At 38.9% G+C, this 15750-nt stretch overlaps 1 long non-coding RNA gene across 1 annotated transcript in view; it reads left to right on the forward strand.

Moving 5' to 3' along the window:
• The window catches only part of LOC306663162, a 78497-nt gene that overhangs the window by 29606 nt on the left and 33141 nt on the right, over nt 1-15750 (forward strand). The window contains exon 2 of the long non-coding RNA XR_013764382.1: nt 965-1065. This is a non-coding gene — a long non-coding RNA (uncharacterized lncRNA). The remainder of the gene's footprint in view (nt 1-964; nt 1066-15750) is intronic.

Here is a 15750-nt window from a genome sequence, read left to right on the forward strand (position 1 = left end):
CTGACACATTCTGGAATTAGGGCTTGTCATTGAGGTGGTGGGTGAGGTTTTTGTGTGCAGAGACAAGATATGTAGGTGCTGAAAAGGCACCAGCTATTTCAGGAAAGCCAGTGGACTGTGGTGAGACCAAGTTGGAAGGAATTCTACAAAAATACTTTAAGGATTTTGGGGAGCCTTAGAGAAGAGGGGCAGATACAACCTTAATAAAGTCTATGGGTGGATTTGAGTTCTGTGCATACCAGGAAAACTGTTAAAAAGGCAGGCAACCTGGGATATTCTTTTAAGGCATTATCTTTAGACTCTGGACTTGGAGTGAATTTCCCATCTGGATAGGGAGGTGTGGTTCAGAAGCAACTCAGGCCCCTTCAGAAGGCACAGCTGGACATTTACTACAGAGTTCTTTTCAGCTGCCTTGACTAAGGCTGATTATGTGATAGCTATCCAGATAGAAGTTCCTTAGTTTTCTTAGTTACATAGCACCTGTGTTTTGACAAATGGGTGTCCCTTAATGTGTGATGGGGAGATGTGGTGTCCTGAGTCACATTCAGAGACTCTTTTGGAGAAGGAGATGAGTCTCCTTAACAGACTCAAGAGCATTTCTCTACATCGGAAGGTGATGCATCTAAGACTCAATGAAGCACGTTTTGTTTTGTTTGTAGGAAAATAAAGAACATTTTCATGATAATTTTGTCATATAAAAAACTCTCAGCCACTAACATTGGAAAGGCCTGCTCAGGCAGGGTGGGAGAAAAATGTCTCCAAAAGCAGAGGAGCAGAGAATGGAAATGTGCACCTTCAGGAGTCTGGCTTTTGGGGCTGGGGATGTAGCTCAGTGGTAGAACTTGTGTTTACTATGTGTGAGTCCCTGGGTTCCATACCCAGCACCAAAAAAAAAAAAAAAAAAAAAAAAAAAAAAAAAAGTAAGTCTGGGTTCAGTGAAACCCCATTTCTCCTTTTCTTGCAGATCTCTGAAGCCTGGATACAATATAATGGAGATTTCAGGAATGAAGCAATGAGGGTGGAGATCCATGCTGGGGAGCCTGTCCACAATGCCTGCTTCCTTATGTAAGTCATAGCAGCTTTTCACCTCCTGGTTAAAGTGAGTTCCTCAAGGCTTCTTCTCACTTCAGTGAAAGTAATGGGGTTTGAGGGTCTGCTTGTGGGAGTATTTCATGGTGGGTAACTTCAGATAAAGAGCATAATAAGGGGAAGAAACACTCAGGGTCTATTCTTACATATCTCGTCTTTGTGGAACTCAAAGAAAATATCATTCCTATAGTCAGGGGAGGGGCTGCTTTGTGCAAAGAAGTTCTAATCCTTTTGGGATTTGGACTCAGGTCTTAGCTTGGGGCATGTGTGTATATTCACAGGGGGGTGTTTGTCAAGTGTGAAGAGTAACACCTGGATAAGAACTGAATTTTCTTTTCAGGGATGTAAATATTTAATTTAGCAGGAGAATATGATGGAATAATATATTTGAGATTTATTTTTTGTTTCTTTTGGAACATCTTCCCTTTCCCCATTGGAGCAGATGGGCAGCTCTGTGCTCATCACCTCAGGGAAGGGAAGTGACAATGTAGAAAGAGTCTCTACAGAACTGTGTTCCAAAATCCTAAGTCCTTAGAGAACTAAGATTATTTTGGGAATGAACAGAATATTTAGAAGGAAGGAAGGAGGATGAGAACAGGGTTTTCCCTAAGATTAAATTAAAAAAAAATCCCTATTCTGGAGTAAGAGATGGGGAACTTGCTGAACCATGGGTAGGTCTCAGAAAGAGGCTCTGAGTCCTAATGCCTGAGTGCCATCTCAGAGGAATGGCTTCATGGAATGCCTCTGTATTGGGAAATAGGCCAAAGATGACTTTCAGATATTCCCATCCACCAGGGGGGCCTGACAAAGCAGATGGTTTCCCATACCACAGTCTTTAGACCCTACCTGTCCCATCTGGCTTATGATCAGTGGTCCAAATGAGTCTCCAATGGCATATTCTTTACAGTGAGTGGTCTACTTAATCCCTTCAGGTCAGTTGACCTCCCCTGTTGCTTCTTCAATGCCAGTATAGAGGATAGGGGTCTTTTTGTCCTTATGAATCATGCCAGGACACAGTCATATGTGTGAGGCCATCTGTGGAACATATGCCTCAATGTACCTCAAAGTCAATCTCTCTGAAGCCCTAATACCTTTCTGAGGTCCCATTCTCATGCCAGGTATGGGGACCTTCAGATTCTTAGATTCTTACTTATCAACTCCCCTCAGTAGAAATTAAAATGAGACTCAGAAAAGCACTAAGTTCTGCTTAAAAGGAAAACATAGTTTTATAAAAACACAAAAGTTTATATATTCTTATTATTTTTTTAAATTTTATTTTTACAGACTGCATTTGGATTCATTGTACACAAATGGGGTACAACTTTTCATTTCTATGGTTGTACACAATGTAGATTCACACCATTCATGTAATCATACATGTACATAGGGTAATAATGTCTGTCTCAGTCTCCCACCCCCTCCTGCCCCATTTTCCTCTCCAAATTTCTTCCATTCTTCTCTTGTCCACCACTCCCCCACTTTATGTATCATCATCCACTTATAGAGAAAACATTCGGCCTTTGGTTTTTTGAGTTTGGCTTATTTCACTTATCATGATATTCTCCAACTCCATTCATTTACCTGCAAATGCCATAATTTTATTCTTCTTTATGACTGAATAATATTTCATTGTGTATATACCACAGTTTCTTTATCCATTCATCAATTGAAGGGCACCTAGGTTGGTTCCACAATCTAACTGTTGTGAATTGAGCAGCTATGAACATTGATGTGGCGGCATCACTGTAGTATGCTGATTTTAAGTCCTTTGGGTATAAACCAAGAAGTGGGATCAGTGGGTCAAATGGTGGGTCCATTCCAAGTTTCCTGAGAAATCTCTATACTGCTTTCCAGAGTGGCTGCACCAATTTGCAACTCCACCAGTAATGTATGAGTGTGCCTTTTTCCCCACATCCACGCCAACACTTATTATTGCTTGTCTTATTCTTGTATTGGGAATTCTCTATGGGTCAACCTGATCAGTGGTTGCCAGAACCCACTCTTGCTGATGTAAACTGTAATCACTTCTATGACAATAGCACTTTGGACATTACAAGTGAGTTTCTAGAGACAAAGATTTCAGGTTCTGAGAAGTGGTCAAGACTCTGGGGTAGTAGAATTTTTTAAGGAAATGCACATCAAGCTCATGCTATAGACCCTCAACATTAACACCACAATAGTATGTCTTGCACATATCTTGGCTCTGGATCATTCGCTGTGGCTGCATTCCTAGGTTTCATGGATTGGTAAGATGTTTACCCCCAATACTCCAGGTTTAATCTTCAAGGCCAGTGGAACAGAGCTTGTCTTTGTCAACAGGTTCAGAATATCTTGCATCTCCTTGGATCTTGAACTGGCTCACATACCCATTCCTAAAATCATCACAGAGAGTGATGGTGGCAGAAGTAGTTGGTCAGAGGAGGGGATGGGTATACAGTTGTCCCTCATTATCTGTGGGTATACATTCTCTGACTGCTTTTAGGTGTGTGAAACCTTGGATAGTACCAACCCCTCTCTATATATGTTTTATTTTTTCTTATACAACAAACCTAGGATAAATTAGACACAGTAAGAGATTAACACAATTAACTAAAAAGAGAATATAACAACACACTGCAATGAAAGTTATTTGAATGAGGTCTCTTTGTCTGGCTCAAAAAATGTCCTTCTTTAAAGGTGAGTACTATTCCATTGTATGTATATACCACATTTTCTTTATCCATTCATCTGTTAGTACAATCAGAAAAATGAGAAATTACACTCCATTTATGTCTGATCTATCAAAATGTTTAAATGCATTCTATTGTCATGTACAACTAATTAGAACAAATAAACAATTAAAAAATCTTATATTTTTAAAATTTATTTAACAAGTATTTATTGGGTGCCTGCTGTACTAGATTTTTTATTTATTTATCTTTTTTATTTTTTACAGACTGCATTTTGATTCATTGTACACAATATAGAATGCATGGAAGAGCATCAAAATGAACAAATGGCTGCTTTGTGATGATATAATTTAATTCACCATGAAAACTTAGACATGACTCTTATCTGTTCAAAGAGCAATGTACAACCATAGAAACGAAAAATTGTACCCCATTTGTGTACAATGAATCAAAATGCAGTCAGTAAAAATAAAAAATAATAATAAAAATTAAAAAAGAAAAAAAAAAAAAGAAAATCTTCTTATACAGCGTTCCCTCGGTATCCATGGGGGATTGGTTCTAGAACCCCCTGAGGATATCAAAATCTGCTGATGCTCATACATAGTATTTGCATATAACCTATGCATATCCTCCTGTATACTTTATTTATTTATTTTTAACACTGGGGATTGAACCCAGGGGTGCTTAACCACAGAGCCGAGTCCCCAGCCATTTTTCATATTTTATTAAAGACAGGATCTTGCTGAGTTGCTAAGTGCCTCACTAAGTTACTGAGGCGGGCTTTGAACTTGCAGTCCTCCTACCTCAGCTTCCCGAGCTGCTGGGATTACAGCCGTGCCCAGATCTGAGTACTTTAAAGTATCTCTAGACTACATTATACCTGTCTGATACAATGTGAATGCTAAATAAATGGTTGTACTGTATGGCTTAGAAAATAATGGGAAGAAAAATATTTGTATGTATTTAGTATAGATGCGATTTTTCCCCAAATGATTGGTTATATCTGCAGATGTGAAACCTGTGAATATGAAGGGCTGACTTTATCATACTCACTCTTCTTGTGATGGTGTGAAATAATGATGAGATGGAGTGAGATGAATATGTAGGCATTGCAACATAGCATTAGGACACTAGGTAAGGTTTACTTGGGCACAAGTACTCTGTTACTGTGATAGTGCACTTGATAACTGGACAGGCGACTAAGTGACTAATGTGTGGATAGTATATGAGGTGTATATACACTAGACAAAGGGCTGATATATGTTCTGGGAGAGAAAGAGAGAGTATTATGGTACAAGATTTTATCACACTACTCAGAGTGGCACAATTTAAAGGTATGCATTGCAATATTTTTTGGACTGTGGGTAACTGCAATCCAGAAAGTGAAACTGCAGAAATGAAGAACTCTGCTGCTTGTGTACTCCTGGAGATAGGGGTGCAGTTGACTTCATTACAAGTCTTTGGACTGAATGAGGAACAAATTGGTTTCCTAGAGGAAAACTAGAACAATGTGATCCTGACAAAGGTGAATGGTCACTGGCTAGAGAAATGGCATTCTTTTATAAAGTTAAAAATGTGGAAAACTTCTGGGTAGATGAATGATATTTGAAAAAAGGAGGTAAGATGGGAGAAGTGAGATCACAGACTCAAAGGGCTAGGTTGGATGGAAATAAATCTAAGGGACAGAATGGAATTATTCTTGGATCTATCCTGAAATGACATGAATAAAGCATAGAATTCAGAGACATGCAATAAGGAATTTGCTAACTTTTGGGTCCCTACTATAGTTTGGATTTGGAATGTTCTCCAAAGGCCCATGTATTGAAGGCTTGATCTGCAGTCCATCCCACTATTGAGAGGCGGTGGAACCTTTAGAAGGCAGGGCCTATGGAAGGAAATTAGGTCATTTGGGGTGTGCCCTTATGGGGATACTGGGATGCCAGTGCTGCTTCTCTCTGTTTGTTCCCAACCTTGAGATAAATGAGCTTTCTCTGCCACATGTTCTTACCATGATATACTGCCTCACCACAGGCTCAAAATCAACAGAGCCAACCTAACATGAACTGAAACTTTTGAACCTCTGAGCCAAAGTAAAACCTTTCCTCTTATAAGTTGATTATCTCAGGTATTTTGTTACAGGAACAGAAAACTGATTATCAGAGTCCCTGTTTGCTTTGGTGCAAAGCTGATTTGCCTTCATGCTTTAGTCCTAGGCTCTTTATTCTCCTGTATTACAGAGGACCTGAAGTCTCAGGTACTTCAAAGCTACTTTAAAGGAAGCTTATCAGAAGAGCTAGTATTGAGATGAAGGGTTTTACCTAAGTATGATAACAAATTTTCAGTGATTATTATCACTAATGGTGTGTCATACATTGCTCTCTATTACTTTCTCTTTTTCTCTCTTTTTTTTTTTTCTTGCTTAGGGTAAATATTTGAAAATCTTGAAGAACAAGAGCAAAATTATGTTCCCCGGAAGATCGTCAAAACTTTTTCCTGTGCTTTTTCTATCACAAAAATGGGATTAACTGAAAAGACAGAACTGAAGACATGTTTTACTTGCTTTAAGAAGAGGCCAGATTTAATGTAGAGCATTTGTATCCTTTATTGTGAAAACAATTTTCAGCTGATTTATAGATTACAGAATTTTGATAGATTTATAGATTACAGAATTTATAGATTACAGATTTTGCTGTTGCTTAAAACCACTAAGTTATCTAAACAAGCTTCTTAAAAATATTTTAAAGACATAAAACAAGAATATTTAACATTTTGTATGTTATTTGATAAAATTATTAATTTTTAGCAAGGTCTATATTATTATTGCATTTAGAACTATGTGTTGGTACTGTTGTTTTGGAATTGGCAGTAACTTGGACTGAACCTTTTTAATAGAAAAGTTAAAAATGGAAGCTTTTTTCTGTGAGAGTGCTGGTTAGTCTTACATTTGTTTTGGAGAGCTAATCGTTGCCATATGTTAGACCTATCAAATGAATGATGTAATTTAGGCTGCCTGTTGTCCTGCCAACTGCTCCATGCTGCCTCCTCACTTTTAGCAAGCATTACTCCAATATGTGCATATATCACCCAGCAGTAGCTTCTTATACAATCCTGGTAGTCCTTGGGCCCTTAACCTTATCCATCATCTGCATAAGTTCTATCTTCTTTCCACTGTAATTTAAACTAGTGAAAAATCTTAGTAAACCTTGGCAGAGAATGTGCTTAAAGGATAATAGTTAATCCAGTATTCTGATACATGAAAGGGAAATCAAGGGGAGGGTTTGATGAAATGAAATCATGATGGATGAATCCAACTTTTTCTACCGTGACAGTGAAACATTTTTCTTTTGTGAGACATTTGATGGCACATTTCACCACTCTGATGAATAGGATGGGACAATGAGGATGACCAGAGCAAAAATAAAAGCCACTTATATATTTTATCACCACTGGTGACTCCTATCCAGGAAGATAAAAAGTTCCATCTGAGTGTCTCAGATATTTATGGAGTTATAACCCATAATTTTTCAACTTTATAAATGAACAAACAATGGATCAATGATTTATTCCAGGTTGTTATTTATATATCTATATTTTTTAGAAGAAAATTTATAGACATTTTATTCTTTAAGTTATATTAGGAGAAAAATCTATGATCAATAAATGCATTTGAAATTTATTTCTTAACAGTCTGAGTTGCATTATTATAATCATCCACTGTTTTGCACTGTGATTTTTCAAAAAGTAAGACAGTAAGAATTTTCTCAGCATTAAAAGAGAATCCTAGAATTTGCCACTGTGCTGCTTGAAAGACTTTTAAATGTCATGTGTATTCATACATTAAAACTACTCATTTTAACCTGATACCCTCTTATACTTTCATTATGGCTGATTTCTTTTTTGCTACTTTATCTTTTTGGTTCTTTTATGTTCTTTTTTCTTCTTTATACCTAGGATTGGTGAGATAATTTTCTTTAATTTACACCTTTTGCATGGTCCAGCAGGATCTAAAATTAATTCTTTCCTTTATGGGGCATGCATAGCAGTTGTACTCTTATGTAACCTTTGGCTCCCACATGTCATCCTAATGAACTTCCCCATTTCCTACTGTTTTACAATCTGTCTTTTTGGCATCTTAAAACTTCCTGCACTCTTCTTTTTTTGGTTGGTGTTTTGATTTGCTAGGGCTGCCATGGCAAAATACTACAGAGTGAGTAGTTTAAACAACAGACATTCATTTTCTCACCATTATGGAGGCTAGAAGTCAGAGATCAAAGTATTGACACTGTTCAGTTCTTCTGGGGGACCCTGAAAGAAGGGTGTATTCCAGGCCTTGCTCCTTGGCTTATAGATGGCATCTTTTTCCTGGGTCTTCATGTTGTCTTCCCTCTGTAAGGGCTAATGTCCACATTTCCTCTTTCTATTAAGGACACTGGTAATATTGGATTAGAGTCCACCCTAATGGCCTCATTTTAACTTAATTACTTCTGTGAAGACCCTATCTCCAAATACAGTACTTTCTGAGATACTGGAGGTTAGGATAACAATATTTGATTAATAATGATAATTAATTATTAATTAATTAGTATTAATTACTATTAGTTATTATCATCATCATCATCATCATCACCAGGGATTGAACCCAATGGTGCTTAACCACTGAGCCATATCCCCAGCCCTTTAAAAAAATATTTTGTTTAGAGACAGGATCTTGCTGAGTTGCCTAGGGCCTCAGTAAGTTGCTGAAGCTGCCTTTGAACTCATGATCCTCCTACCTCAGTCCCCCAATCTGCTGGGATTACTGGCATGTGCCACTTGTCTGGCCTAATATCTGAATTTTAGGATGTGAGGATACAATTAAGCCTATTGTAGGAGGAAAGAATAGCATAGAATTATTTAATGTCAGATGATATTTCTGAGATATTTAGATTTTATGTAAAAATATAGATCTTAATTATTAGGCTAGAAACAGGGTTAGTCACTTACATTAGTGATAGTGATCTTCTGGAAGTTGAGATGCTAAGCTGAGAAGATTTATTATTCTCTTTCTCCTGTTCCATGACAAGAAAATAGCACAAACTAAATTAGCAAGTGATTAGTCTGTCTTCTCTTGCTAATAATATAGTGCCAGAGACTGGGTACGTTTTAAAGAAATGAGGTTTATTTTAACTCTGATTCTGGAGGTCCAAGGTGAAGGTGCTGCTTCTGAGGATGGTCTCTGCAGGGACAGTCCCAAGGCACTGCAGGGAATCACATATCCAGAGACAGTGAGTGTGTTCATGTGTACGTGCATATGTGCATATGTGTGTATGTGTTCTCTGTCTTTCTCTCCTTATAAAGTCATCATTATGCAACCATGATGGCTTCACCCTAATAACCTTATCTAATCCTGAACAGCTCCCAAAGGCCCTACTTCTAAACACCATACCTGGATTAACTTTCTAGCCTGTTTAGTGCCTCATGATGGGAATTAGACTCTAACACCTGTTTCAGAGGGAACAAATCTCTTCACATAGTAGCAAGTATGTGAAGAGTGGGACCTAAAACAGAAATGAGAAAAGAGATCCTTCAGAGCCTTGCACAAGAAATGGTAAAGAGAGATTCTTATTTTAATGAGATAATTGTATTTTTATACAGATTACAATATATACATGCAAACCAATAGTTGCCCATCCCAAAATTTCAACATTGTATTGCATTGAATACATACTATTTCATAGGAGTCATTTATTTCTCTATTGTTGTAAAGTCTTTAAATTTAAGAAGAGACCCATAAATAATTGTAAAAGATTATACAATCATTCCAAGGTGGCCAAATGGATGGGAACTATTATAAAACACAGAATTATTTCAAGAATCAGTTATTACTAGAAGGCAGGTGAGATCAGAAGCTTATGACTTTTAGTGCCATTGCTTCTTCCTCTGAATAAGAAGTTGCAATTCTATAGAAATCTGAATGTCTTTTCCTCGTTATCTAGTAGAAATGATTAGGGGGAGGGTAGTGGAGGGTAAGTTCTAGAGATAGAGTGGCCCGTTCTGAAGGTTTTTACCAGATCAAACCTATGTCTGTCTGCTCTGATCACTGGGCTTCCCTTTTAATTCTGGGGACAGCTCAAGGACAAGGACTAGTATTAGAGAAAGAGAGGTGAAAGGAAGATTCTCTGGCTTCTTCCTACATGGAAATTGACCTGGCCTCATGAAGGATTAAGGATGCCAGATCAGGACCTGTTATGAGCTGGACTTACATCTTTCATAGTGGTCACATGTAGAAGAGGGCACAAGAAAGGAAATGGGACGGAAACCTTCACTCAGTGCTTCTACCAAAGGGTCTCATAAAGGATTATATATCACACACTGAAAAAATGCTCCTTGAAAATCAAACATTTCTATAGGCTGCCCATTTTGTTTGGGCTAGTTTTGAATAAGGAGAATTATATCATACTTGGGTATTAGAATTCCCTATATTAATCTGCTTGCTTTGCTTTAGAAGTCACATTTTTTAAAGTCACACTTAAAGTAGGGTTAGTTTGTCTTGGAAATGATGGAAATTATTGTCAAGTGTTTTCTTTCTAAGTAGAATTTTCTTGAGCTATTAAAAAGGACAGTGCTCATTAATATGCTTAAATCTACAAGTTGCTGTTTCATTAATTGGTGAAAACTGGGCAACTTATCCCTTTTCTCAGAAAATATTAGTGATTTCCTGTGGGAGGCAAGAAGTAGGAAAAAAAAAAAAAAAAAAAAAACAACCTCCTACACTCTTCTCCAGTTTCCTATGTTATTTTCTATGACCAAAAAAAGATGCATCCTCTTTCCCAATTTATTACTTCCTCTCTTGTACTCAATCCCTACACACCTACAGGGACCAATTCTCACCTCAACTCTTTTGGTTGTACATTTCGTTTATTTCTAAAATCCTTCCAAATGACTCAAAAATGTGAATGTATATGTATTCTTAGAGGTGTCATCTCACTTGTTTTAAATTATAACACCAAACAGAATTTAAATCAAGCTTCCTAAGTCAGTTAAATAAAAAGTTTGGATAAAATCCAAGAGTTATAGTTATTCTTATTTATGAAGTTTCCTGCAAGGGACTTTTCAATAATGGGAAAAAGACTACAGTGATAAATGACCATTCTCCATCATGCAGGTGAGGGAGCAGGATGATCTCAAGGCTCTCTCCCGTCAATCTCACCCATGACTGGAATAGATAAGTTCCACGTGCTTTAGATTCTCGAGTCCTGGCTCAGGGAAGGGGAAGGGGGCTGGCTCCTTGTGTGTGTGTACTGTCTGTCATTGGTAAGATGGTGGATATCCTGGTCTCTTTGACTGATTTCTCTGGGCTTTTCTTTACTGTTTATTAAAGGCAAGTTAAAAGTTAGAGTTAGTGGGTATGTTGGACACTACAGTTTGAGAAAAGAATTGGTAGGTTTTAGATAGGATTCTTTTAAAAAATGAAAACCTTTGGGAAGTGTCTGCTTATTTTTTGTAGCAAAAAATAAATAAATTATACACAAAGTGGTCAGTAAAGTAGGGATTTATTTCTCTTGGTGCTTGTTTGAAGGCAGAAAGCTGAAAGTAAGATATTTACAGGTATGTTGACTTAGGAGCCAATTGGAGAACACTGCTAAGGATAAACTCTTCTTGGTAAATGATAATTATCCTCATGGTGATAAAAAGATTAGAAAGAGACACCATACTTCTCTTCTTTTTTACAGGTCCAATCAGTATCATTTTATATTTCAACCAAGTAAGCCATTCAAAGTGCTTACTGTAAAGAAATGATTGAAGTTGAAGGTGATGGGTATGCTATTTACTCTACTTTGATCACTACCCAATGTATACGTGAATCAAAACAATACTTTGTATCTCATAAACATGTACAAATGTTGTGTGTCAACCAAAAAAAAAAAAAAAAACTAAAAAAACAAGAAGACAATTATAAAGATAAATGCAAATATATTTATAAAAACAAAGGGACAATTAGTTTAGAAGCCAGAGCTTTTAATGTCCTTGCTGGTCAGGTCAGAGATGTATTCCCTCAACCATATCAGTTAGCATTACTGTATGTGTAAAATGCTTAACATGTAAAGAACCAATTCCTTAGGGGGATGAGGAAAAGGACATAAATAATGACCCAGAGGAGCTTTCAAAAAGTAGGCAAAGCCTGTATAATCAAGCAGAGATTTATTGATAATTTAGGGCACATCCATCATTTTTCTTCAAATGAGCTAAGGATCCAAGATGTCTCTTGGGCTGTAAGAAGAATGTATTGAATGTCTTACATGTCAAACAAGTCTCAACCTTAAAATAAAAAGATATTTTAGGCAAATTAGAAGTACAGAGAAAAATTTGGTGGGGAGGAAGGGACAAATTACCATCAGAGCTTGAAGATCTTTAGGAGGACTAAGGGGTTGAGAGCAGCCTGCATGCCAAGGGCCAGAGAATGGTTCATATTCCAGGTGGGGAATCATGAGAGTTTCTAAGTATGATGAAAAGTCAACACAGGATGGACTGAAACCTGGGTAAGCTGAAGATTTCAGGAGTGGGTGTAGGAACAGCTGAATAAGAAAAATGAGAATAAATTGCAGATAAACTACACATGATTTTTGGCAAACCGGGTGATCATCCACTGAGAAAAAAATCAGAAAAACAATCCAATTCATAATAGCTTAAAAATACCCAGAAATAAACCTAGCCAAGGAGGTGAAAGACCTCTATATTGAAAATTCTAAAACTTTGAAGAAAAAAAAACTTAAAGAAGACACTAGGAGATGGAAAAACTTTCCACGTTCCTGGATAAGCAGAATTAATATTGTTAAAATTGCCATATTACCAAAAGTGATCTACAGTTTCAATGCAATTCCCATTAAAATACCAATGATATTCTTAACACAACTAGAAAAAACAATTTTAAAATTTATATGGAGGAACATAAAACAATCCTGAGCATAAGGAGCAACACTGGAGGCTTCACAATATCTGATTTCAAATTATACTGCAGAGCTTTAGTAACTAAAGCAGTATACTATTGACTTAAAACAAACATGTAGACCAAGGAACAGAATAGAGGACATAGAGACCAAACAACATAGCTACAGCCATCTGATTCTTCATAAGAATATCCAAAACATAGCACTGGAAAAAAGACAGTCTCTTTAACAAGTGGTACTGATAAAACTGGATATTTGTATGTAGAAAAATGAAACTAGATCTTTATCTTTTTCCTTGTACAAAAGTAAACTTGAAATGGATCAAAGACCTAACTGTAGGACCAGAAACCCCTACTGTTAGAAGAAAAAATAGGGGAAACACTTCAACATATAGACATAGGCAAAGACTTCTTGAGTAAGACTCTTATAACTTTGGAAATAAGAGAAAGAATCAATAAGAGGAATGGTATCAGATTAAAAGACTTCTCTGCAGCAAAGGAAATGGTAAACAGAGCAAAGAGACAACAGACAGAATGGGATAAAATCTTTGCTAGCTGTTCCTCCAACAGAGGACTAATATTCAGAATATATAAAGAACTAAAAAACCCTCAACACTAAAAAAGAAAACAAATAAACCAATTAACAAATGGGGAAATAAATTGAATAGACATGAAGAAGTACAGTACAATTGACCAACGTTTATATGAAAAAAGTTTAACCTCTTCAGTCATCAGGGAAATGCAAATCAAAATTACACTGAGATTATATCTTACTCCACTTAGAAGGCAGGCATCAAAAATACAAATAATAATAAATGCTGATGAGGAGGAAGGAGAAAGAAGAACTCATATACTGTTGGTGGGAATATGAATGAGTACAAACACTGTGGAATTCAGTGTCGAAATTCCTTGCAAAACTAAAAATAGATTTACTGTATGAGCCAGCTATCCCATTCCTATTTGTCCAAAAGAATTAGTCATCATATCTTAGAGATACATGTATATCCATGTTTATTGCAGCACAGTTCACCCTTGCCAAGTTATGGAATCAGCCTAGGTGTCCATCAACAGAAGAATGGGTAAAGAAAATGACACAAGTTTTTTCAGCTGTAAAGAAGAAAAATTATGTCATTTGCAGGAAAATGGATGGACTGGAGACTATAATTTTGAGCAAAATAAGTCAAACTCAGAGAGAAAATTATGTTTTCTTTCATATGTAGAAGCTAGAAGAAGAAGAAGAAAAAAGGGACTCCCAGAAAGGGAGACTGTTTGGTCAGTTTTGTTGTTGCTTTGACCAAAAGACCTGAGAAGAACAACTTAGAAGAGGAAAAGTTCATTTTGGCTCACAGTTTCAGAGTTCTCAGTTCGTAGACCTCTGACTCCATGTTCTGGGCCCAAGGTGAGGCAATGCATCGTGGCAGAAGGACATGATGGAGAAAAGCAGCTCAGGATGTGGCCACAAGGAAGGAGAGAGAGAGAGAGAGAGAGAGAGAGAGAGAGAGAGAGAGAGAGAGAGAGAGAAAGAGAGAGAGAGAGAAGGAGAGAGAGAGAGAGAGAGAGAGAGAGAGAGAGAGAGAGAACTCTGCTCACCAGGGACAAAACAGATGCCCCAATGGCATGTCCCCAGTGAAGTATCTCCTCCAGCCATACCCTACTTCCCTACAGCTACCACCTGGATAATCTATATCAGTAAATCAAGTCATCAATTAGGTTACAAATTTCGTAATATAATCATTTCACCTCTGAATGTTCTTGCACTATCTCACACATGAGCTTCTAGAAGATACCACATATACCAACCATTACAGAGACTAGTAGGGTAGAGGAAGCAGGAGGGAGGAGGGAAGGTTGGGAGAGGTGGGGAGTGAAACTGATCAAATTATATTTTCATGAATGTACCACTATGCCACAATAAAACCCACCATTCTGTATAATTAATATGCACCGATGAGAGTTTCAAGATGGCGGCCTAGAGGGTGGCTACATTTCATGTTGCTCCAGGACTCAGGATTCAAAACAGGAGATATTGAGACACTTGGGACCAACTCAAAGCAGCCGGGTGACTCTCACCCCTTGGGAAGGCGTCGCGGATGGGACGGTGGTCCCGGAACGCAGGAAACTTTGTGAAGTAGAGCTGCCGGCGAGACGCCCCTCCCCCTGCTGGAGCAGTGAACTCGGACAACTGGGAGCATCGTAAAGGAGGCCGCTCAGCACAGCACTGGGACTCGGAGCAACCACGGGGGCTCCGGCGGCTGCCCAGGGAAAGAGTGGCGAGGAGAGCTGTGTGGACTTAGGACACCGGGGCCTGCCCTGAGGAGGAGGAGGAGGAGCGTGGCCACTTGGATTTGGAGTGACTGCACCAGAGCTACAGGCGGTTGCCAGAGGAGAAGCTGCGCGGCGAGCTGTTTGGACTCAGAACGACGCTTCTGAACCCCGGGGCCTGCCCTGAGGACGAGGAGGAGGAAGAGGAGCGCGGCTGCTTGGATTCGGGGTGACTACACCAGAGCTACAGGCCGTTGCCAGAGGAGGGGCTGCGTGGCGAGCTGTTTGGACTCAGACCACTTCTGAACCCCGGGGCCTGCCCGGAGGAGTAGGAGGAGGAGGAGGAGGAGCGCGGCGGGTCCTTTGGACTCGGAGTGACTGCATTAGCGCTCCAGGCGGCTGCTCAGAGGAGAAGGCGAGTGGTGAGTTGTTTGGACTTAAAGTGACAGCGCCTGAACACAGGGGTGCTGCCTGGAGGAGAAGCGTGGTGGGTCGCTTGGTCTTGAGTGGCCGCACCAGAGCTCCGGGCGGTTGCCCAGAGGACCCGTGCAGCGGGTCACGTGGATTCAGAGCCACTCAGAGCGACCGCTCCTGAACACCCGGGGGTTATCTGGAGAAGGAGGAGGAACGGGGAGGGTCACTTCGACTCGGAGTGATTGATTGCCCAGGGCTACGGGTGGTTGGTGGGAGGAGGAGGCACGCAGTGAGTTTCTTGGACTCCTAGTGACCGCACCGGAATACTGGGCGGCTGTCTGGAGGAAGAGGCGTGTGGCGAGTCTCAGGGATTCAGAGTGATTGTACAGG

The sequence above is a fragment of the Sciurus vulgaris genome, assembly GCF_902686455.1.
Source record: "Sciurus vulgaris genome assembly, chromosome: 6".
Lineage (NCBI taxonomy): Eukaryota > Metazoa > Chordata > Mammalia > Rodentia > Sciuridae > Sciurus > Sciurus vulgaris.